Source organism: Equus caballus, chromosome 5 (genome assembly GCF_041296265.1).
Source record: "Equus caballus isolate H_3958 breed thoroughbred chromosome 5, TB-T2T, whole genome shotgun sequence".
NCBI classification, from domain to species: domain Eukaryota; kingdom Metazoa; phylum Chordata; class Mammalia; order Perissodactyla; family Equidae; genus Equus; species Equus caballus.
This window is the reverse complement of record NC_091688.1, coordinates 85336334-85361003: the sequence shown is the minus strand read 5'-3', so window position 1 is coordinate 85361003 and position 24670 is coordinate 85336334.

Here is a 24670-nt window from a genome sequence, read left to right as displayed (position 1 = left end):
ACTAGACCCTAACTTGGGCTTCTGTGTTCATCTCTGCATTGTCCAATTTTGCAAGAATCCTACTAAGTCAGTTTAGCCAGAATCCCCCATCCTTAATATGTGAGCACCCTTGATCTCTCATCAGCATCCTCATTCTCTTCTACTCCCCAGTGATGTCTAATCACTCTGGCCTGCCTTCAGCAAGAATCCTGTTAGGTTGATTTAGCCAGAATGCCCCCTTATCCCTGATGTTTCCTCTCAACAATTTTCTACCCACTCACCCTCACCCTGCTCCTTGAGTATAAATTCCCAATTTCCTTCTTGTATTTGGAGTTGAGCCCAGTCTCTCTCCCCTACTGCAACACTCCACTGCAGTGGTCTCTATACCTGTCACAATGGTCCCCCTGAATAGAGTCTGCCTTACCATTCTTTAACAAATGTCATGAATCATTTTTTTTTGTAGCACTCTGCAAAGTCACACGGCAAAGGGAGTAATTGAAACACAGGGATGACTAATCAAATACACCTCAAGTGACAATTATGCTAAAACTTGAAGTATAAACGAGCAGTAGCCAGGCAGACGAGAATTCAGTCGGGGCAACATGAGCTACTTGTTCTCTCAGTTTAGAAGATTAGCAGTTTTCCTAGACACAACACTCAATGCCATATCTTTAAGAATTTTCCTTGAAGAGATGGGTAATATACCCCAATAGTTGTGTGGGGTACATTGGGGACTTTTTTTCTATTCCTAAAGAGAATTCTTTAAGCCCTAAAGAACTGTACAAGACAATATGAATACATGTTACAAATGGTAGCACTTATTCTCCTTAATTGAAATGTATGAGTACTGTGGAACAAGGGTGAAAGTAGGATTTGTCTATCTATCATTGTGACAAATGGACAGTTTATCGCTTTGCATTTGCTCAGCACTGCAGGAAAAGGGTAGAAGTTCAGAAAAATCTATTTCCCACAGAGCAATTATCAATTTTAATATTAAATTTTAAAATGATTTTTAATTTATCAACTGGTCCCCGAATTCAGGGTTGGAACTGTCAGATCTCTGCCTTGGATATTAGGCTGATGATGGTTCATATCCAGAGCCCATAGATAATGAACATTTTGTAAATCTGTAATGCAGTTCTCTTTCTCTCATTGTAAATTAATTGATCTTTTTGCCATTAGGGAGATGATCAACTGCTCTGCTTTTCTCTCTGTCTCCTTCACTTCTTTTTGGTTCAAATGCAAAGCAAAACATTCCAAAATAAAGCTCAATTTTAATTAAAGCTACCCTGGTGCCTGGAAAAGCAGTATCCTCCTGCTTCTCTGAGACTTTAAAGTTTCCTGCTTTGATGCAGTGTTGAAAAAGCAATAAAACAGGGGTGAGCGGCTCTAAAGTAAGAGGTCAAAAAGTATGGGTCTCCTTTTGCCCTTCACTCTCTTGGCAGTGGAAACTTCCTCTGGTCCACAGTTCAGTCCAAGAGAAAATCTGCATTCAGTAAAACCACAGACCTAGGTCAAATCACACTCACCAAATCTCACACATGCGAAGCTGTGAGCACCCCCAAGAGCTGAGCACCCTGCTTCGCCCTGACTCGATGCACAGAATCCAAAAGGGTTAGAGGGGTCAGAACTGGGGCGCCTAACTGTACATTTGAGTTAGCAGAACTTAACTTTTCCTTGATGCATAAAAAGCATCAAGGTTCTATCCAGGTCTAAGAGAACATACCTAATAAAATGATTGAAATTCTCCTCACTAATCCGGTGAGCTGACTGAGAAATCAATATACTTTGGTAATTCCTAGTCTTCTGCATAACTTCTGAATATACCATGACTTTTTCTTTCACCTTTCCAAATTGCTCTAATATCTCTAATAAAAGTCCATTATGCAGTGGGAGAACTGAACAAAGTAATTAGTAGATTATTGTCAAGATTAGTGAATCCAAAGGTAAGCGCCTTATCACAGCCATCTTTTTTGGCAAAAATATTCTTATCATTTTATATGACAATGAGAACAACCAAATACACGGTAAATATTAGGTACAATTTTCTCCCCACTTAACGCAACCTGAGAGATCTAAAGCTCCATGAAGGTAAGTAGAGCATCCGTTGTACTTACTGCACCATCTCGAACACCTTGCACAATGCCTGGCACATGAGAGGCATCAATATATTCCATGAATGAATAGATAAATATTTAAGCATATAAATATATGAATGGATATATAAATGACTGTTAAGCCAGCACAAGACTGTCTAATAACACAAAATAACCCAAGTCAGAAGAAAGAAGAGAAAACGCGGTTGTCTTGTAAAAAGTGTGATAATTTTCCCTAAGGGAAAAATTTCAAGGCCACTTTTTTCCCCCAGGGAAAGAAAAGATCAATGCCAGCAGCCCAGCAGTCACCAGAAGCCCCACAGTGTGTGCCAACCTGATGGAGGGGAGAAAATTGAGGTGAGGAAATAGATTTCACTTTTGAGCTTTAAAGTAGTTATTATAAGCAATAGGGAAGAAATAATTATTTTTTAAATGATAAGCACTACTTGGACAATGTGACAGTCTTCTATTTAAATGTAACTTTGTGAAATGTGGCTATTTCATGGGTACATGGTTCTCCCAGTCTGGAAGCCTTGAATCTGACAGTGTGAAAATAATTTTAAGAGTCAAATCACATCAAGCAATAAGTTGTTGGTTGCTGTTGTCATTTTCCTAAAGAGCATAACGGAAGGGCCTCTTTGCTCTCTTCAGATGAAAATAACATCAATTAAAAAAAAGAACCTAATTCACTTTATGCAAAATTGAAGAGAAAAGCCTTTTCCACATCCAAGCTTTCGGTGGCATGTTTTAGTTTGTGATTTTTTTTTTTCTTTTTGACAACTTAAAACCTTTTCAATCACAGAAAGAGAAATAAACAAGAGATAGCATCACCAACAGGACTCTAGCAGCCCTGAAAATTAGAATCTGGCCTTCTCTTCCTCAGCATAAAATTCAGATCTGTAGATGAATTCCAGACCCTACCTTTTAACTGACTCATTCTCATCTCCCCATCCTCACCCCCACACCTCTTCAACCCACGATTTCATTTCAGCACTTCATTCACAGAACTCTTACAAAGAGGATGAGGAAAAACCAGCTCTCACTATGCATCCTTCCAGCTCTGCCACCTTTTCACCAATTATAACAAACTGCTATGGAGGACTGGGGCACTCAGCAGGCTCTGTCCAGCCAACCCGCAGCAGTCAGAGAGGAGGCCCAGCAAAAGAAGGCAGAACTGGTTTCAGAGATAAAAGGAGGACTGGACTACATTCCCTTGAAATCTACTGGGGCTTGTTTACCAGAATCTTAGCCTTCATAGAGTTGACTTCAGGCTTTGTAAGGCATGATGAACCTTAAGCACCAAACAATTGGGCCATTTAACACGGATGAAGAATTGCCTCTAAGAAGCCAACTGGGGATTGCAATGACATTTTACTATCCACATCAGAGCAATAGATCTGGAAACGGACCTTCATTCCTGACAGGGGCTCGGATGACTGAGTGTAAGTGGCCTCGGAAATAAATGCTAACTCTTGAATTTAAAAAAAGTTCAGTGCAACTAAAGATCTACAGGAGAACCAAGGGCCAACGGGAGCCGCACTTGGCATAGTCCACCGGGCCTAGGAACCTTTATATATACAGAGACGCTCTTGTGCATTTCTTGAAATAATTCACTAATATGTAAATATATAAACACATATATGTGCAGATTTATGTATATATATGTATATATATTTATTCTCAGTCCCAAGACTTATCATTCTTAAGGAGTTAGTTTAGCAGAAAGACCAAGTTTGTTTCCTTTGCCTTCAACTGCTTCATGTCAGCTCATAAATGTACAAATCAGTCAAACATCCAAACCAACAGCATTTCATCAGTCTTACTTTGCCCTTAATAATTCATCCCTCTTATGTTTACTCTAATACTTGTGCAGCATAAATATGCATGATATGCGGCTGTGTATGTTGAAGCACTTTCGTGGATAGACTAACAGCGGGAGACTTTTGACCTTGGTCTGAAGAGGAAGAAGTTACTGCAATAACTAATGACAGAAGTGACAGTCTCATACTTTAAATTAAAGGGGAAAGGGGAGGAAAACCTGCCCAAGAGAGAATTCTTTAACAGCAATTTAGATTTCAGCCTAAGAGGTGCTTTTTGTAAATTACATTTGAAAACAGTTGCTTCTCCTGCGCCAGGTTTAACAAGGGTAATACCTAGCCTCTTGCCAAAAACCGTATAGAGATGTTGTGAGAAATAATAAAAGAATGTCTGTGGAGCCTCTGAGCTCCTTGGAATAAATATGCTAATAAATACACAGGCTTCTGATTAACTCTAGTAAATATCCAGCCAGGAAAAAAGACACACAGTAAAAATGAGATTTGGGTGAAATCTACTAACACGTAATCCAATTATTCTAGATGATTTGATTTTTTTTTCTGATTCCCTTAAATTTGTAAGGAGTGTTTTAGGTATTTAACATCTTATTTTCTCACTGTTTTGAGGTTTTTCAACATCTTGGCAAATATCACCAGCTGTTAACAAAGGACCAGGTTAGGATCCAAAGCTTGCTGGCAACTCCGGTTCTCCATTGTGATCAAGAAACTATAAAAACATGAAGATTGAGATTTCTTGTTGCCTTTCTTGTGCATCCAATGCTTTCAATCTCAAAGGGAGTTTTCCAGATGTTTCAGCCAGTTTTCCTGGTGTATTTGAAAACTCTGCTCGGTTTTCTGAGTCCATTTCCCCTAAAATGTACAAACTTAAATGCTCAGGCTGAATTGAACTCAAATCATCTTTCTTCACCACTTTTCAATGAAGCATTCTGTTCTGTCACCAGGTGAAAGGGAGCACAATACCTTCAAGATCTCATTTGCAGATACAATATTATGAGAAACCTGACACAGATTTATGTACCAGCTTGTAAGGACACAATTAGGATCTTTATCTGCAGAAGGAAATGTAGGCCAAAAGGCATTTTTCATTTTCTGAACAAGCACCAACCAAACTTGGGAGGCTGCTAAAGTGAAAGAAGCGAGACATTGGGGTGCGTTGATAAGTTTTACTTAGTGATGCTTTTCCTGGGCCCAGAGAATGAAAGACCCAAAAAATGAGGTTTGTCCTAGCAGGGATTTCAAAACTGTACTGCACGTATTACTTATGTTGATACGGTCACAATTAACACACCAGATGTGCAAGGAAAAAGGAGCTTCTTTATTTTTTGCAAGTGATAGAATCTTTCTCACAAGCCCCCACCCTGCTGGGTAGCTGGTGGAGGTGGAGGGTGGGGAGCAACAGGCTTTAACTTTAAATTTGCCAATTAATGATGTTTCAGCTCCTCTGGGTTACATAGTCTCTTCGGGATAATTTTTCAGCCCATTCAAAGTTCACTCCCTAAGGGAACTGGTGCTCCCTTTCCCCTCTTCTTTCATCAACTGATGCTTAGATATAGGGGTAAGATACAGCCCTCATGATTTGGGGATGGAGACACCCTGGGTCTCACGCTGGGATCTAGGCAGGTGTCCACGATAGGCTGACTGATCTAGCCTTTGAGTTTGTCCTGACTGGACATCCCATTGTGTTCACCTTTGAAACCAACAGCTGTAATCAGCAAAATTCTTAGAGAACTAGGCCTCTCCCTTGGTGACTGACTCCAAAATGGGGTCTCACTCGCCAAACTTGAAACTACGTTGGGTCTGTGACCGACATTTAGTGACCTCCTGCGTCCAGATCAGCACTCAGTATAGGCTCTACCGTTTACTTCTTTACTTACACCTTTTCTCTTTCCACCACCCCACAGGACAGAAGGGACGATCTTTCTATTTTCCCTTCCTCCACAACCGGGACTTCCCTTTCATCACTGTCTTAGTCAGGCTGCTGTAACAAATTACCATAGACTGGGTGGCTGAGACAACAAACATTTGTTTCACACAATTCTGGAGGCTGAGAAGTCCAAGATCAAGGTGCCGGCCAATTTGGTTCCTGGTAAGAGCCCTCTTCCTGCTTTGTCTTCTTATTGCATCCTCATATGGCAGGGAGAGAGAGAGAGAGGAAGCAAGCTCTCTCATGTTTCTTCTTATAAGGGCACTGATCTCGTCATTAAGGCTCCATCCTTATGATCTAATTACCTCCCAAAGGCTCCAGCTCCAAACACTACCACCTTGGGGATTAGGATTTCAACATAGGAATTTTGGGGAGACACAAACATTCAATCCTTAGCAATTATAGTTTTGATATCTTTGTTCTGAGTGGTACATCCACTTTCTGGGGGTCATATGATTCATGCTCAGCCTTGGAGATGGAAGACTTTAAGGGGCAATAAAATATGGAGATTAATATTTTCAGAATATTATCTCTATTACAAAGGACCAGAATTGAAAGGATTTTTAAAGGTGTAAAATTAAGAAATTAGCCGTGTCTGTATGTGTGTGTGAGAGCATATATGCATGTGTATACAGACACATGCATGTGTGTGGATGTGAATGGTTCTCTATGTCCGTGTGAGTATGTGTACACATTATGTAGGGGTCTGTAAAGACTCATAGGGAATGCAGTAATCACAGCCTATGAGGCCCAGACCTTTTTGAATTATTCCAACCTTCACCATGTCAAAACTTACAGAGTATTTCATCACTTGACATAGGTAATGGTGCCTTGAAAATAGACATGAGCTGTCAGCCCAAAACACACTCCCCTCCAGAAACCTGAAAATTTCCTCCAGGAGGCATCAGGGAAATGTCAAATCACTGGGGACTGACTTTCTAACCCCAGCCGGCCTTGACCTGGGATAAAATACATGTTTCCTGAAAACACCTCATAATTTAGACTCTACGACAGAGGTCCCTTCTGGATTTTCTACACAATATTTATTCTGTTCTCTCAGACTTCCTCATGGAGAATAGACATTGTGCTTCCACTCCATTCTAGGGATTAAGCTGATGTTTAGACAATCTTTTGTTTTCCCCCTGGAATAAAGTAAGTCTGTGTTTCTCTCCCAAACAATATCCCAGAAGTTATTTTTAAGTAGACTCAATCTTACAAAGAAATAAGGTAAGTAAAGAGGAAGTCAAGTAAATGAAATTTCTTAGAGAAAATTCCATCTGGTAAATAGTTATTTGCCATAAACTCTGGGGGAGTGAGTTGACCTACCATGGTGATCATCACACCTCACTTATAACCAGTCTCTTTTTATAGCTGAGAGTGTAGTCTGTTGGCAGTTTTCAGTTATTCACATATTATTTATGAGTTTTATCCACATAAAATTTTTAGGTAATCTGCTTTCCCCATAAAATTTGTATTGCTGATAATTGAGAGATGAGTGTAATTGAATTCACTTTATAATGCCTTACTTTTCTTGTCAAGGAATATATAATTCCAAATAGGTTAATTTATTCTAAGCTTTGATTGAAAAATACTAGGATTGAAGTTACTCTTCTAAGCAGTGTTGTGAAAAAAGCCACAATTTGGGAAGTTAGAACTAGGTTCAAATCCTGACTCACCATGAGATTTCTATTTTAGAAGAAGTTGCTTTCAGTCTCATTTGATCATGTACATAAAGGAAAGAATAATACTCACAGGGTAATTAGGAGAACTAAGTGAAATTAAGCCTGTAGTAACTGACTGAAGCCATTCTTGGAGCATTTAGAATACTCTTTCTCTCTGACCCTGCAAACCAAGCCTAACAAGAGCAGTTTAACATGCATGCATGTAGGGAAGAGGAAGCCATGGTCAGAGAAAGAATCTTCATACAGTTTCCACTGCATGATCAGGTTTCTTCTGAGCCTTGGACTCTGGCTGAGGTACCTACATAATAAACATAATAGGTAACATAACGTAATAATCAACATGAAGGGGATGGTAGATGATCAAGAAAGAACAGTGGCTGACCCCAAAAGACAAAGCTCCCAGAACAGAGGTCCTATGCACAGTCAACTCTGTGACATTGGCAACAGACATGTCCCTTTGATCAATGTGCCTTGTGAAGAAAGCAGATGTTAAGCATTGTGCTCGATAAGATGGATATAGCAATGAACAAGACAGTCTTTGCATGCACAACGCTTGCTGTCTAGTTGGGGAATCAAGAAGTAAACTTGCAATTCCAGTTCAGTGTAGGAACTGCTGGCCAAGGGGCAAGTACTGGGTGCCATGAGGGAGGCTTTCTCAAAGGAAGTGGTACCCAAACTGTGATCTGAAGAATGGTTTGTTGTGATCTGAAGAACGGGATATTTTATTTATTTGAATTCCCTGGAAGTCATTGGATTCTGAAATAGTTGAACAATCAGCTAAGTGTAGGTATAGAAATTTCTGTTATGGTGAAATAATGTCATGCACATTTTATAGCACAAAGCATATACTATTTTTTTAATTTGTTCAAAGTTAATATTTGATAATGCCCGGTTCAATGGATTCAGATGGCAGGTTTCAAATTAGAACTTTAAAACAGCTAAAAATATATGCATCTTTATCTTGTAAAGCTTACATAATTTGTACTTATGTAAATAAACTGGGAACATGTTTGTTTATGTATAGTCTGTTTGATGTAATTTACAGAATCTAACTCAAATTAGCTTAAACAGAATAAAAGAGAATGTTTTCAAATTTTCAAATATGGCTGGACCCAAGACCTCAAAAATTGTCATCAATGCTCCTTCTCTCTCTTTCTCCCTCCCTCTTCCCCCCCCACCCCCTTCATCCATCCATCTCTTGGTTCTTCCATCTCTTTATACATGGTAGTGTTTTTGCACCTAACAGCAAAAATAGCCCCCAGAAAATCAACTCAAAGCTTCTGACATCCTTACACCTAATTACAAAGAGAAGTCAGGGCTTCTTTCCTAATAAATTCAGCAAAATTCCTGAGGATGACTCTGATTGGCTAAATCTGAGTCATGTGCCCATCTATGGAACAACCACAAGAGCAGAGGGTAGTAACCTGATTGGCCCAGGCTGAGTCACATGCCCACCGTCATGGCAAGGAAGCCAACCCCTTGTGACCAAAATCTTCACCAGGTTGGAAGTGATAATTGTTGAAAGAAAAAGCCTTTGGGCAGACAACAAAACAACTATTCATTATAACCTGAAAGGATCAAGTGTGAGGCATTTTTGAGCTGGGCCAAGAGCGTGTTTGAGTGTGTGAGGCTTATTGCTGGCTCACCTTGCAAAATTGTCACCTCTGCTAAAGAATAAGCGAGAATAACCCCTAGAAGCTGTATGTACTTACAATCTTACTCAACCCAAAGGGGATGAACCTCTCAAAAGTTAAAGCTGAACCACAGGCTCAGGCTAAAACAGAGGATTTTAACTCTCTAGAAAAAATGACAGGAAATTCAGAGGAATCGTCCAAAATTCAGGAAATTCAAAAGAAATCTCTATGAAATGCATATGGACATCCAAAGGAGCTAAGAAGCAAGTTATGTACACTGGCACAGAAACCCAATACACGAATCCTTCAGCTGTGGGAACTTCCTAACTGGTCACTTAAATACATACAGAGCAAAATACTAAGCCTTGACGGGAATTCTTCATTTTAAAGAAATTGGGAAATTAAGACAGTTCCACACTGGGCAATAGAGATTTACAAAATATAAATGCAATGAAAAGTTAGGAAAATATGAATAATTTAGTGGACGAAAAAGAAGAAAGTGACCTCTTCATTTTCTTTTTTATTTCTCCAGAGCCCATGTAACAGTTTAATTGTAAAAAGATGCTTTAAGCAGCCATCAAAAAACATTAAGCTGCTCTGTGGTTGGAATGATGCTAGGGGCCGAGGACAAAACAATTAATGAGGCATGGTCCTGCCCTCAAGGAAGTCATTGTTTTGTGGAGAAGAAAGACCCCTTCAGTAGGCTATTAAAACACAGCATTCTACAATAGAAGTTTGTAAAAGGTGATATTTGAACACATAATGTGAATTGAAGAAGTCACACCCAGAACTAGACCAATAATTATGTTCGTCTATATTGCCTGAAATTCCAAATTAGAAGTTGATTTATCTGGGTTAAAAGACAGCTCTTTTAAATTTTAAATAGCCCTGGTTAAGAATATCACCTCAGTTGTTCATGCTTTGGTGTGAATTAACAAATCAGGTCATTTCCCACTAACAAGCACCTCAAATCAGTAAACTCTGTAAATGGGTTTTTTGGAGGGGGAAAGAGGGGCTTGGGAGCAACGGTAGCAGAAGAATGGATATTGGACACGCAGCATCAGAGAACTCCCAAAGCCAGCCTTCCTCTAAGAGACCCAGGCTGACCCAGGGGATCCGTGTTTACTCCTTCGATGCACTGGTACACCATATCAGGATGTTTAAGAACACACACTGCTGTAGAATGGACAACTGAGTAACTGACTGTGTCTTATTTGGCTGGCTCTGGGCTCATCAGGAAGAACTGAAGTGAATTTCCCCACGCACAGCTCCTGTCTCCCCAGCCGCGGTCACCAGGTATTTGGTCCTCAGTGTTGGGGGGGGCGGGGGGGAGTTGTTAGATGAAGATGAACCCCGGCAGACAATAACTAACAGGCCTAGGTACACCCACTGAGACAATTAAGCTGAATTTGTCTGGAAAAACGTAACCTCCTACAGAGAGGGCTTGGTTCCCCAGAGCCTAAAAGTCGGGTGAAGTTTGCAGGTTCTGAGAGGGTGTGGGGATTTTAAACCACTTTTGAGAAGACTTCACAGGCCTAGGAAAAGAGCACAACAGTGAGGCACCGTGGATTGAGGACTGGGGCCTTCCTGCATCTTCTGAATCTATGTAAATACTAGGATTCCCATCCATCAGCATGAGGGGAAGAAAAGAAGCCATGAACAGTGACTGCTAGAAGATATCCCACCAAATCTTGTAGATGGGGATAAACCAGATTTAATTTGATTTTGATAAGGAAATGAGGCAGTACTTGAGCACAGGATGGCATGGAATAATCCAATGCCTATTACAGAACCACCTCGAAGTTATCATTTTAGTCAAGGAAATGTAAGATCAAAGGGAAGATATTTAAAGGAAAGCAGTCGTTTCTCTCCAAAGTCTATTATAAAACCTTATCAGCAATTGGTTTAGGAATGGGCATTTCACTTAATATGGCCAATGAAACATGAGGGTAGGAATTTCTGGGAAAGGATTCCTCATTCCTAAGAAAGAGATAGAAAAATAAGAGTTGGTCCTTTTTCCTCTGGATATTGAACGTCTGAACGAGACTGTTAGAACCACTGCAGCTATGTTACTCCCAGCCTAAGGACAAAGTCAGCACCAGCACGTGGGAGGCACAGCTAAGAGAATTGCTGAGAAGTGGAGCTGGAGCCCTGACAGACCACACGCAGAGCCAGTGCTTCTGAACTTCTCACTAGATGATGCTAAATTTCAGTTCTCTGTCACTTGCTGCCAAGAGCATTTGATATACAAGGTATGAATGTTTTGGTGGGATCCCTGGCACTTAGCACAGATGGTTCAATTGGCTTAAACCAGGAGAGTGGATCACTACATGGTGTGATGGCCCCTCTTTTCCCCTCTCCTGCCTATTCTGTACCCTATACCAAGTGCCGTCACCCCAAAACAATCTGATCAGATTGTATCTCCTTTTAAACACCTCTGTGGGCTTTCTACCTTCTATAGGGGAAACTCTCTACTATGGCAGACAAAGCCCTTGGGAATCTGGGCTTCTCCTGCCATCCTGTTAGCCTCCCACTGCTCCATTCCATGCACCCAGCACGCTATTCTGGCCTTCCCTAGGTTCCCCAACATATTACCCCTCTTCTTATCTTTTGGGCCATTCACATGAAAGTTGTGCTGCCTAAAATGCCCCTAACCCTTCTTTTCTATCTGGAAATCTACTTTTTCGTTCATACCAACCACTGTGAAGCCTTTCCCTCACTTCTATTTCCTCTGTGTTTTATAGCACCTGTGTCGTATCTACTAGGACCTTTTTATAAATGTGTTTATATATGCCAATGCTCTCTAATAGCCTATACGCCCCTTGAGGCCATCTCTATAACCTCAACACCAAGTTGAGTTCTGGACCCATAGCAGACAATTAGTAGAATGAATAAGTGAATAAATGAACAAATGAGTTCAAACTACCTGGATTTAGAAAAGTTAGAAACCAATTCTATAATATCTACAGTCCTTCTCCTGAGTAAGCAACTACTTCCCACATCTCTTGAGGGTACCACAGCTAACCAGTGCTCTAATGCTCCCAGCTCATCCAGCGATTTATTCCACCACCTTAAGCCGTGTTCCTGATTACCGCTTATCCAAGGGGCCAGATCGCTCTGGTAGGCATGACATTTTTATATGGTGCTTTAAGTGTGAATATGAAAAAACGACTTCCAGCCACAATAGGGTTCTTTGCAATGGTTGCTTAACACATGTATGATATTGTGTGAAGAAATCCAAATTAGAAGCATGTTATATCGTGACACAGAGACCAAAACAAATATCTTGTATGTTTTTAATGAACCAGCTCCTAAATGTATCTGTTTCTTGATCAAAGTACATGTATGTATTTTTATATAAAAGTATTTTTAAAGAAGAAAAACGTAGGTAGGAATTCAAATGTGGTTATATTTTTACGTAAAATGGTGTAATTAGTAACAAGCATACATTAAGTATGCATATAGGTTGAGAGAGAATAAATACGTAGAGAGAGAGAAACCAAACAAGAACCAGAATATTGTAGCTAGGCATTCTATTGATGCAATTTTTCTCAATGGCTCTGCTTCAGCTACTTGCCACTAGGACACAACCACGGCATTTAGGGGTCTGACAAAGCCACACTGATCTCTGACAGTTTGGAAAGTTGGCTGCAAATGGAGATTTTCTAAGTGGCTGCTTGCGACGCTATGCTGGTGGCATTCGTGCCTGGGAAATACCAAGAGCTAGAGGCTTCCCCTATTTCATTTTCTAAATTTCATAGCCTGATAGCAGCCAGGCTGCAGGCATTCTATTCTGAAAGGATTATTGCACTTCCTGAGAAGTTAAAGTCACTCAGCTTTTGCCCCCATGGCTTGGGACACCAACTGAGACAGACAGCAATCACACAGCTGCAATAGACTGTCTCTCGTGGCTTCCCGCTTAATGATACTCCGAACATCAGATCTCCCTTCTATTATGTGGACTCTTCGCCACCAACTCCCTTTCGCTTCTTTTCAGCCTTTTTCCATTTTTGTATTTACCTTATTTATCTTACCTTCACACTTCCCTGACCTGATTACCCTTAGACATAATCAACTCCTGTTTTCCTTTATGTATCAGTGGCTGCCGATGAATATTATGGGTTTTTTTTAATATCGTAACGGAAAATGATGAAGGCCAATCAATTACTTTGTATTATCCATTGTGTTCCATTGGGATTGATTTTCCTCTTTGTAATCATGTTTGCAGCCATAAAAACAGAGATTAAAAAGGGGTTTCTTTCTATTTTTCATATTCAAAAGTGTTGTATTAGTATCCCTGCCTCGTAGTGTTGCTGCTAAGAGAGCTAAACCTCATCGAGAGAAATGGAGTCCCCAGGCGGTGGCCAGAGCTGTGGACAGGACTCCACACCAGCTCTGGGACTTTGGCTCAAGTCTTGAGTATTTATTTTCCCTATTGCACTTTAGAAAAATCTGGTATCGAGCTAATTTTCTAATAAATGGCAGTTCTGTGTTGGCTGCACATTTTGGCGTGCCATAAGAGGTTCCCACATTGTCCCTCTGCCTTCTCCTCACCACATAAACTACTTAAAATCTCCCACATCAAATAACCTAGAAATGTACCAATAATGGATTTTCCCCAGGGCTACTGTGCATTCACTCACTTAAATTTCAGTTGCCCACCGAGGCTCCCGACCCTTGAGAATAAACAGACATTAGATGCAAACAGGGCACATAGCAACCTAGGAGATGATGCACAGCCGGGCAAGCAGCTGGCAAGAGAGACCTGCAGAAGACTCCCAGTTCCCACAGCAGGGAGATTCTCTGAGCTGGGAACCGGCTTCAAGGAGCTGAGCTCCAGAGACAAGCCCTCCAATCACTAACCTTATATGCACCGAGATTGACGAGCTGGTGGACAGCCCGGAACGGCAGACGCGATGGAGAACATGGCTCCTTCCTCCACCACAGCCCAGCTCAGCCCAGTCCCAGAGCTGTCCTCCCTGTAATTCCCGAGGCCAAATGGGTTGACTGGCCGTTTGTCTTTCGTCTGGTATAAAAGCCCATCCGGAAACCCTGCCTGGAGGGAAGTTTGCCTACACTACCGTTTTGTCTGACCTCCCTTTCATTGCTGGAATGCTCCAGACTCTCTTTGCCTTCCTCTTGCTCCTCAGCTGAACTTTTTCCCTGAAATAAGCAAATAGCATACATCGAAAATCACTCCAGGTTATGGGGAGGATGTGGGGCGAGGATCAGAGTTTGTGATGCCAACATTCCCCTGCAGCATCGAGACACATCTGATGCTGGTAGAATCTCAGGGAAGGTTGGGGTCTCCTGTGCAGCATTGAGAGGCAGCAATCAGGGGCCAGTTTGGCCGGGCTACTCTGCTGCTTCTCACCCACTGCTCCTCTCCAGAGGCCAGTGAGGTTCTGCTCTCTGGGGCTCTGGGCTCTGGAAATCACTGCTTCTGTTGGTCGCCACAGTTCAGACTCTGTACTTTAGGGTATCGTGTGAATCGTATTTGCTCCTGTTTTTGTCAAAATGTGCCTAATGTAGCAGAGACACGTGCTCTGTACCTGTGTGTTTTGGAAGGTGGCTCACAGAACTGCATCCTGCTCGGCCCCTCCCTGGAGTTTCCCAGTTACGCTTACCCCTTCCCAGTCCTTGCCGGTGTTCTCTTTTGCAGCTGCCTCATCCCCGGCGTCCCTCAGGGGCAGTGCTGTGGCCTCACAAGCAAATGAAGTCTGAGCAACTGAGGAAGGCCTGCCACAAAGCCAACCCTCCTCACAACAGAGCCCCAAGCTCCTGTTTGCTCATTTGGTTAAAACAAAGTCTGCAACTGCCTCCCGCAGCACCCTCCCTTTGAGAGTTCATGCCCAGAGCCACGAATAATTTTTATTATAGAACAAACAGTTGCTTAAATAGGTTGTCTCCCAATGGTCATTATCTCCCCCTCCACCTCCACCTGCCACAAATCTCCCGGGCGCGGGCCAGGCCTGCAGCTGCGGGCGGGCCTGCCCGGCGCTCGCCTGCCCTCCTCAGCAAGCTCCAGCATTAGCAGACGGAGGCACTTGCAGCTGTGGGAGTGGTCGAACGATGTGGAACTTTTAAGGAAGCGTTCCAAATGCTTTGTGGCACACTTAGCACTTTGAGAGTGGGGAGGCTGTGGGAATGGGGTCAGCTGTCTTCCTCAGGGAAATTACTCAAATAGGTTTTAAAATTTACAGTCTGTATTGTGATAATAAATAAAAATAAAATATACCTCCCAAACTCAGAGTTTCTTTGGCTGAAGCGGTCCTCTGGGGTTGGCTCCCTCTACTGCTATTTTCTGTTTTGACAGAAAACTGGAGAGCAGTTTTCCAGGAAGCTGCTCCAGGAGCCCGGCCTCTGCTCTGCCTTAGCTCCCCTGCCCAGTCCTACTGGCATGCCATCAGCTTGCTCCTTCCTTCTCTGTCAACGGTCGCTGACAGCCTGACCTCGCTCCCTACCCCACATCTCCTCTCACGGTGGTCCTTCTTTGGTTCTCTTCAGCCCAGGCAGAAAAGCCCTCTCAAATCAAAAGCATTTTGCTAAACCATTACCAGCACACTGATGTCTAATAACAAAGCTTCGCTCAACACTTATCATATTACCCATGTTGGTCCCAGCCCCAACCCCACTGCACTGTACTGCACTCTGGCTCACACCTGTTTGCAGCACAACCCAGAAAAGTGACACACACAATTCAATTTGAACATTTAAAATCGAGGGTTCCAAGTTTGGGTGCAATTACATAATCCGCATTTACCGTATTATAGAATAACATTGTTCGGAGTTAGATGTTGGAGTCGTACTAACGAGTGTTTTTCCCTGTTTTCTGAAAATAATCTTGATGTGTTGAAGAGGAGACATTGTTACTTCCTAATGCATCTCATGAATTGTGTCCAAATATAAGGAAAGCAGACTAGTTTTGAAATATCAACATCTGCCCTAATTTACTTGCTTCTGCATTATGATTCTAATTGCGCTCGATACAACCTATTGTTGTTGGATTCCCTCGGGGTCTTAGAAAAACTAGCGAAAACAATGTGGAATGAATTCCTTGTGTGAAATCGACAGACTGCTTTTTTTTCCCTTTGCCTCATATTAGGTTAGAATTTATAACATTCCATAGCCTGTATGAAAAGCATTTCAAGTGATATGGATGAAATTATCCCCTGAAACTTATTTCTCACACTCAAATTGAACTGGGTGAACTCTTCTCGTAAGCAGCTGACAGGTAAAGAATCTTCAGTTAGCTAACTTTAGTTCTGGAATGTTCTTTACAAAAAATATAGTACTTGAGCAAATAAGCCAAGTCATTTGTAAAAACGCGTTTTAAAGGTGTGTGTATCTAAAATCACCTTTTGAATCTATCTTAAACTTCAAGGCGCAGCATTATAAAGTATTCTTGGGGCATCTGCCACAATTTAGTGTTGTAATAACAATAAAATAGTAAAGATGTCTCTATAGATTTAAAAAAACAAAAGCAAGTCTTGCTCAAAACATATTTATGATTGAATGAAAAGGACTTCACAATTATTTCACTTAATAACAGTTAGTACTTCTAGCTCTTAAAATGTGCTGAGGACTATGTTAAGCACTTTATATGCATTATCAGTTTCACCCTCACAACGACTTTTTAAGGCATCTTGTCACCCCCACTTTACAGGTAAGGAGCAGAAGAGTTTAAGAATCATGCACAAGAGTGAGTGGCAGAGTCGTAACCGAAGCCAGGTCCATCTGCCCATCACAGAAGTATTATCAAGACAGGAAGACACAAGAAGGATTTTTGCTGTTGATGGCTGTTTTTAATGTAGGCAGAATTCAGTGACTGTAGAAGAGCTGATGTTTGAATATTGCTAGAGAAGATCCCAGAGGAAAGACTTGGGTCTGCAAGGAAAGTAAACTTTTATTACTATGTTGTTTCAGAAGACTTGGCAGCACTAGTTACTCTCACAATTCGCGTGTATTGCTCTGTTACTTAATCAGTGTTATACAACGCCATTTAATCCTTTTTATGGCTCAGCTTGGCTTGTAATGTTGTTGTGCTGCTGATAAACCCATTCACAGAAATAATGCACCTTTAAAAAATCGACACCACGCTCTGTTTTATTTGTGAAAATTTCTACTATATCACAGCATTCTTTACAATACAGACACTAACAACAGTTACCGGTAAAAACTTAAGAGAGATGAAACCATTTTTAAAACAAGTATTTCGTGCACTATCCTCTGAGATTCTGGTTACAGGGCAGGAGTCCTCTTGAACCATGGGTTAAAAGCATCCAGATTTAATTTTTATCATGACATGTGTCAAGAACTTCAACAGTTAAAACTACAGTAAAGTTAAAAAAAAAAAAGAAAGCATCACAGTCCCAAAAACATGCACAGATTTCCCTTTTTTGGCTAGTAACGGCAAAATTTATCATAGCCTCTTCCTTAAAAGCTTTTTTGCAATCAAATATCCAGAAGAGCTAGCAGTTTTAATTTCACTAAAATACACATGCTTAAATTGGAGAATTTTTAACGTCGTGTTATAGTGACAGCATCAGTCTGCTTCCTTTGAGAATCAATTACCAGCTAAACAACTGTACAGACTCTGTAATGATACATTTCTGTGGTATTTCCCCAAATTACCTGGAGCAAGGTAAATGGCGTGAGAGCTTCCGTCACCGGGGAAAGCATGAAAGGATATACCATACCAGCGTGAAGTTATTCAGGAAAAATCTGTAAAGAAAAAATAAGTGTCTGAGGCTACACAGCAGCTGTTTCAAATAATAAAATATCATTTGCATCTCTGCTGAGGATTTTGGTTTTTTCCACTGGTTGTGTCCCGTGCATTTTTCCTGAACTTGCTGCTCATTTTGTGAGCTTAGCCAGTTACGATTAAACCATCAAGTAGGTACACTTGTTTGTTTCGGGTATATGAGAGACAGCAGAGCTTCATTTCAAATAGAGATGCCCACGAGGAAAAGGTTAGAAAGTGCTGTGCAGAGCTGTGAAAACACTGACTAGCAATTTAAATTGGACTCAGACAATTCAGCGTGAATAGAAAAAAGAAAAAACAAAAAAACCCTCACATACACAGTATGTGAAGTGGAGGGAGTGAGGGATGGCAAAATCGGTTTTATTTTTAGAAATCTTTGCTTTCTTTCTAAGCATCTCAATCTTTGTTAAAAAGAACAGGCAGATATACACATTTTCCTTAGGGGAACATTTTTTTTTCATATAAAATTTTAGTAGTTGGCTGCCTAGAGTGAGGCTTTTTGTTGCAGAATATACAAATTGTATTTTTTATGGTTCCTTATTTATAGTGAAACAACCATTTTAATAAAATGATTCACTTAGATTATTTTACTGCTTTTCATTATGGGTCTTCACATTTTTTCATTTGTTCTTGTCTTCCTCCTAGTTAAAATTAAAATGTTTGACTCTGCAATTAATCCCCAATGGATTTGATTTTGAAGCACTTTCTTCTTTCGAAAAATTAGCTAAAATATCTTTCTATAAATGTAAAGATCAAAATCAATACAAACCATTTGTCTGTTCATATATGTCATCTCTGGGCTGAGTTAAATGTTACTCAAAGGAAATATCTAGCATTTATTTTGGGGGAGCTGGGATTGAAGTCAACTTAGTATATAAAAAAGAGCAAGGAGCACTTGCCCTTCTCAAAGTCTAGGAGCAATATTGATAGCTATCTAATGCATTTTTTCATAATGGTGAGATGTTTTGATTTTTTTTGTTGGAGGGATAGAGGTGGTTTTTGTTTCGTATTTCAAATATCATAACCTAAATCCTATTCTGTGAAAGGCTTTTTCACGTGTATCTGCCATCATTTATCTTAAATCATGAAGAAGAAATATTGTATTCGACATGGTGACTAACGTTAAAGAAAATTCTTAAGATTATGCGTCTGGACTCCAACAAATCCAGTTTAAAGCAACAGGGCTTACATTTTGGAGATGAGGATGGTAAAATGTATCGTATTATATGAATGCCTTTTACATGCCTGTTAGCAACCTAAGAGAGCCGTGACAGTCAACTGAATGTTGACTGTTCTAAAAAAAGAAGATTGTATCAACAAAAATTATTTCTCATCTTTTTCAAAAGTATGATCCAAATCAATGTTGAACAGAACTGGTGTTATTAATGTAAAATTAATCTGCAAAAATAAATTTTAAATTGAGGATCTTAATTAAACACTGAAACATTCAAAATCACGTTCTCTTTGTTTTGATCACATCTTTTTGCTGAAATGTTTCATATATTATTTGAAAAGATTCAGTGCACCTAAAGATTTGTAATTAGATTGAGAGATTTCAGTTAGAAAACATGTGTAAAGAAAAATGCTGATTTTATTATTAATACGTATTCTCACAGAATAAGTTGTAGCTTAAAGCATAAAAATATACACATGCAAACACACACACACATACTCTCTCCTGTACCTAATTTGCTGAGTTAATGCTCCTTCTCACAAAATATATACTTTGAATAAGATGGATTAAATATGTTGGTTGGATTTTAGAATGCAATAAAATGATTACAGTAAAATGACTATATTTAAGGGAAAAACAGCTAAGTTTGGCTAATTTATTATTATTACTCATTGCATTTAAAGAAACTTGGACTAGAGATCAAAGTGCATTTTGATTTGTTTGAAAATTGTAGATGACCCATTCCCAGATTTCCAACCCCATAAAGTTAGAATACAGTCTGTGAGTCCTGTCTGCTCTAATCAAGAAGGAAGGGGCTTCAGTTTCAAATGTCAATGCTGTAAACATGTTAAATCTGGAAAATATTTTTTAAGCAAGCAGCCATGTGTAAAATTTACCGAACTTGTCATGAAAGGGTTGCAGCTGCAAACCTGCAAACTTCTCACTTCCATGAAGACTCCAGATGTTGAGACGGGGAAGCGAGGTTTCCATCTTGGCTCTCCAGCTGTTGCACCTTAGAACGTTGCCTGCCGCCATCTTCTTAAACAGCTTTTGACAATGTAAAGAAGCAGTGACCGTTTAATACCAGGAAAGAGCATCCTGGGCTTGCTTCAGAAGGTGCTCCATATAATTTGCTACAACATTGCCAACCCAAACATTCAACTATAGGTTAAGGTTTGCAATCTATCCAGCTGCCTGGCTAACCCAAGTTAGTTTAACAAAAGCTTCCCAAATGCAGAGGGAAAATTATCAGCTAATTATAAAATTAAGCAATTGTCATGTGCTACTGCCAAAGAGGATTCCCATTAAATTAAACTTATGCATCATTGTATGAAAACTTTTTTAAAACCATGTTTGCTGTTATAACTAAAAACATCTTGGGATAAATTTAAAACTTTGCTTTACTACAGAAGTATAAAATCTGCCAGATAGCACCATAAACAAAGACAATTTGATGAATTTTAAAAAATTACTAACACTACTTTTAATACCACGAACATTATATGTAATATTTACAATATGCAATCTTCTTTTATAATGTAAAGTGTTTTTAAAATGAAATCTGCACTTAAATGCCAATATCCTCTCCTTCTGGCTTCTCACTTTATGACACTAACATAGGATCTCATTCACCAAGCCAATTGAAATTTTAATAAAAGAAAGCAGGAGTTTCTAATAAACTCCTGCAGTGAGCTGATAATACTAAACATCTTTAGCAGCATGGTGTTTTTTTATTATTATTTTAGCTGTATATTAATATGCTAGTATTTGTAAACTCCCCAGTGCCACTAGATTTATTTCAGAAGCCTTCACCATATTTTTCTATTGTGAAAAGTTTATCTGACAAAGAAAAATTCCTTTTCGGTGGTTTTCCACCTAACAACTACTTGACAGGAAAATGTGTAGTTGACAAATACATTGTGACTATGCGTTCAGTCCTGGAAGGAAGAGCTACTGATTTCAGTTTTTGCGGTGCCAGTTCTGGGCTAACCAGGAAACCTGGCATAATCCAAAATGCAAGAGGCATTATTTGAGCTTTTGTTTGTGACTTAGCAAGATATACTAACCTGTGTCTCTCACCACTATACCTCCTTGCTCACTCTATCTTCTATTCCGTCTCCTCGATACCTCCACCCCCCAGGTCCCCACCCCAACTTCCCGACTAGACCACCACCACCCTTCTGAGCGATAGGGACTGTGGCTGCATACCTTCCACTTAAAACATAATATACAAGGATCCACGTTCACAATGCAGTTTGGAGCATGGACTTCAAATAAAACCATGGGGGATATTCTTTTATGACACTGGGTACGATGTGGAACTGTTGCTGTGAACAGGCAATGAACTTCGACATATATTGTATGTAACAAAAATCAACATTTAGACAGTGCTCACTATGTGTCAGGTGCTGTTCTAGGTACTTTGCGTATGTGAACCTATTTGTTCCTTTCCACAGCGCTGTGTAGGAGATATGGTTATTGTCCCCCACTTTATAGACAGTAAAACTAAGATGCAGGAATTAAATTGCCAATGTCACTCAGCAAGAATGGCTGTGCCAGATTCAAACTCAGGTAGTCTGGGCACAGAGTCCAGCTGTTCATCACTCTGCCCCTGTAAACTATGTTGTATTAAGATGGAGACCGTCTTAACAATTGCTTTTCATTGGGGCCGCTCCTCTGGATGACTCCCATTCCACTGCTTATTCACCCCTTATGCTCTAGGTAAGCAAGCTATCTCTGGTTTTCTTACTCTTACGTTCAGGAAGAAAAATGAATCCTCTTTCCCTCAATCAATACTACCCCTTCCAATCTGATTAGGTAAAAATAGTCAAGAAACACTCACTCTTGATGTTCTTAACACAAAGTTGACAGGGAGACAGGAGCAACCGTGGCTCTGCTGGCCCTTATTGGGCCTTAATGAGGTTCAGGACAAAGTCCAGAAGTTGAATGACTTGACAAGTAGGGGAACCTTACACAAAATTTTAGAAGGTACCCTTTCGTTCAGGCTGTCAGAGCCAGGATACAAGGCTTGGTGAAAAGACCACCATTTGCAGTGAGCACCCTACACAACTATCATGGTAACCTTGGTGACCCTAGGACCAGCTTCAACTGGGCTAGCCCAACGTGGAAGAAAACACGTGGGTCCCTGTGGCCTGGCCTGGAGAACCCTGATGACACATTTCAGGAGGAGAACTTTGTTTCTTCTATAGCCAGGATGCTGAGTCAGTTCAGCAAGGCAATGGCAGTCCGAAGGGCTGTGGTTGGGGACAGTTTAAGCAGATGGACAGAATGTATCAAAGTTGGCCAAAAAAATCACGTCTATTTTTTTCCAAAAGTTTCTCATCTCCATCTTAAAGCCAGGTATTAGTTTTGAGTAGGCTGCCATAGAGAGCAGCACCATGCTATTTCTTGAATTGCAGCTCAGATGTGCTTGCATTAGATTATTGTTTAATATGGCTCACAATATTCAATCGTGTATTGTCCATTAGGGGTTCTGGAACCGGTTTCTGTAAGTAGGCCTCTGGAAGCTATAGGCACATTTGAAAAAAATAAGGTAGCATTTGGTGATAGAAATACCATATATCTTTGTTTAGAAGTTGTGGCTTCTATTAAATTTAATTACTTCCCCTGTGGCTTTAAATCAAGGGCAGCTTCTGTTAAATTTAATTACTTTCCCCTGCGGTTTACATGGCAAAGGTGTCATTGCTACTCGCCCAGTTCTTCTGGCGAATGTGAGAGCTCAGTATGGTTTGCTCTGTGATACAATGCCTTCCCTCATCACATTCCTTTCCCCCTCTATCCAATGGCACATTTTTGTGGACATTTTATTCATGACATCCTCCCTTGGTTTCTTAAAAATTATTCAATTACTAGCATGTGATTGACAGCTGAAATCTGAAGAAAAAAAGCAATGTTGATAAATTTCAACACAAAGACAGCCTAGGTTTATTTTACAACTTTATTGTACAAATGCTTAATTTATATCATGAAGCAGCACATTAAAGGTATCATTATGCAGAATCTGCATCAAGATGCACTTTTTAAAATTTTCTGAATGGGGCAGTTATCATCACTTTTATTTTATTAGTTATGTGCCCAAGCAAACAATTTTTACACTAATTATGTCAACACCAACTTCAGTGGCTCTTCTGCCCCCTAATTGTCAAAGTTCACATTCAATTGTAGCTCCCTAACAATGTTGCCCTTTTATTGAATTGCCATTGGAATGCGCTCACAGAAGTGAATTCCTCAAAGTTTACTTCTCTCAAGATGAAGAGGATCTTCATTAACATTCTGAAAATGAAATGCAGCTTCATAAAAAAATAAGGCAGCTTTCAGACCATTTTAGAATTTCAGAGAAATTTTGCATTATCTTTCCCATGATTCTATGCTGATGTCAGGATGTATTTCAACTGAAATGACAATGAAATCATTTCAATTCCATGCAATGTGCAAAAAAACAGTCAATTTTTCACTTGGCAAGCTGAAGTCTAAAGTAATTAAGCACCGCTGTGTGGGAGGCAGCTTCCTGCTCTGAAGTCAGCCTGAGATAATTACCATATTAAAGTCAAAACATCATGTGCCACACTGATAGATAGATGGATGGAGAGATTGGGCATCTATTAAATGATCCATTTTGTTATGCTTCCTGGGAAATGTGCCATTGATGCCAATTAAGAAATATATATTCCAAGTGAGTATTTCTAAGTGACAAAACTTCTATCCGGTAAATTGAATTTATTATTTACTGATCATGAAGTACTTAAAGTCATAAAATCTAGATAGAGAGCAACCTATGAGAATTACATGCTCTGACTCGGTTTACAAACCCCTCATTACCCAATAACCACGTTAGCATAAAGTTCTTCATGACAACATTTCCAGCCAATGTTCTAAGTTATTTCTGTCATGAAAACTCTAACTGGAATAGTAATATGACATTGCAGGTAAAATGTAAGCATTCCGAAATTTCAAAGGCACAAACAAGCTAAGTGAAAATTTTGTTTTTTATATATTTAAAAGAAAGGTAAATGAAATGCACTTCAAAGAATAATCTTTCTTAAATATTTTTAAATCTCTGCTCATGGCTGAAGAATGAAATCACCCCTCAAATATCGAAGTTGAGTACTAATTTGTTAACGCCATTCAGCTGAATGCACTGCAGGAAGATTAAACTATGTTAAAATTCTTAGCAATCCCATTTATTAAAAGTTCATAATTTATTAAAAATATTCCTTCTCCAGTGACCAAACATATAGTATTATTTACGCTTTTATGATGGCTGGTTAAGAATGTACTAATGAAACATATTGGCCTGTGATTGAAATCTGCTATTTATCAAAGTTCACATTCAATTGTAGTGGACGATAAAAGACAGTTTATTTTTGTGTAAATATTAGTGAAAGAAGAAAAGAATATGTTGGCTCTCTGAAAGAAAAGGGCGTCTCCAAGTCAGGATTTTTTTTGAGTAAAGAAAAATAGGCACTTCTATATCTGCAGTGAAGGTTATGTTTGATCTTCTTTAACTACTTTCTATGGGAATTATTTGCCACCATTTCCACTAGCTTATTGGTACCATAAAG